Source organism: Mus caroli, chromosome 15, assembly GCF_900094665.2.
Source record: "Mus caroli chromosome 15, CAROLI_EIJ_v1.1, whole genome shotgun sequence".
NCBI lineage: Eukaryota > Metazoa > Chordata > Mammalia > Rodentia > Muridae > Mus > Mus caroli.
The window spans coordinates 90,875,723-90,877,271 of NC_034584.1; the positions used below are offsets into that span (position 1 = coordinate 90,875,723).

At 45.6% G+C, this 1,549-nt stretch overlaps 1 long non-coding RNA gene across 1 annotated transcript in view; it reads right to left on the reverse strand.

The window, feature by feature from the left end:
* Positions 1-603, reverse strand: part of LOC115029401 — a 5,687-nt gene extending 5,084 nt beyond the window's left edge. The window contains exon 1 of the long non-coding RNA XR_003834953.1: positions 536-603. This is a non-coding gene — a long non-coding RNA (uncharacterized LOC115029401). The remainder of the gene's footprint in view (positions 1-535) is intronic.
* Positions 604-1,549: the final 946 nt, after the last annotated feature.

Genomic DNA, 1,549 nt, shown 5'->3' on the forward strand with positions numbered 1-1,549 from the left:
AAAAAAAAAAAAAATACATTTTTGAAAGCAATGAATATATGTGAATACACACTACACACAACACATACATGTGCACGCATGCACACATATAAATACATATGAAAACATTCTCAATGCTGCTTTGGGATCAGAAAGACAGAAGAATATGAATTAAAGTTTGGAAAGGGGAGGGAATCTATGAGGATAGATGTTGCGGGAAATATTAAAAAAGCAAACCGGCAGAGTCCTACGATGCTGTCGCTGTCTGCACTGGAGAGCCACAGGGCTCCAGCAGGGTAATTTCAACTCGGCGGTCTCTCTGCCCACCAACTCTCGGTGGGTAGCCCCCTGAGTTCCTCTCACTACCACACAAAGGCCCACACACCCCACAGTCAGCCATCTCAAAGCCCATTTACCCGGTAGAATCAAAACTCTTAAAGTTTATCAAATCTTAAGCCAATTTTATGTATCAATAAACTCTCAATTTACAAGAAGCCATTTCAATACTTTCAGAGCCAATTGATAATGATAAAAGCTTTATCCCAATTATTCTAACCTTATAATATCATAACTATGGCTGGTTAAGGCCACGCTGGTTCACGGCCGCCGCCATCTTCCTTTTTCCTCCCTCTCCTAAGCTCTCTGTCTCTGCAACTCTTAGCTCCACCTTCCTTTTCCCTGTCCAATCACAGACCTCCTGCTGCCCTAATGTGATTGGACAGGGGAAATCCTGCAACCGATAGAGATGTTTGGAGCCTTTGACATGAGACTGGGGAATGGTGAGTAAGACCCGTGGCCCAATCCCCTGCTTACCTGAGGAGTCAACAAATGGCAGTCCAAGCCTTGTTCTGAGTAGCACAAGCCCTTACCTATGGATAGTCTTCAGAATGATTTGAAAAACGTCTTACTTCAAAGAACAAAGAAAATTAACATCAGCTTTTCCTCCAGAGGAGGCATGTGTCCTATACTCGTATGTCTGCTCAAACAGTCCTACCGGAGACGATTTGGGATAATTAGCTTTTTCCCTCTGAGAACCTCTGTGTTCGTGTTCCAAACTACACAAATCATGACGAGCACACAGCCAGCGTGCTTGACTTCTTGAAAGATGAACAATAGAGAATAGATTTAGGAGAGGCAAGAGAAGAGAGGAAAGCCGGTCAGGTGGCCATCACTGCATGCCAGCTGTCCTGGTTGAAGACTCACTGGGGGTGGCCGGAAGAAGAGATCACTTAGCACACCCTTCTCCAGGGAGAGAAGTCATCCCCACTGGGGAGTAACTACCAAAGACTCACTAGCTTCCTCCAGCCACGGCTCTCAGTCCTTACTCGCTCTCTCTCTATTCCGCGCTCTCTCTCTATTCGCTCTCTCTCTATTCGCTCTCTCTCTATTTCGCTTTCTCTCTATTCGCTCTCTCTCTATTCGCTCTCTCTCTATTCGCTCTCTCTCTATTCGCTCTCTCTCTATTCGCTCTCTCTCTATTCGCTCTCTCTCTATTCCGCTCTCTCTCTATTCCGCTCTCTCTCTATTCCGCTCTCTCTCTATTCCGCTCTCTCTCTATTCGCTCTCTCTC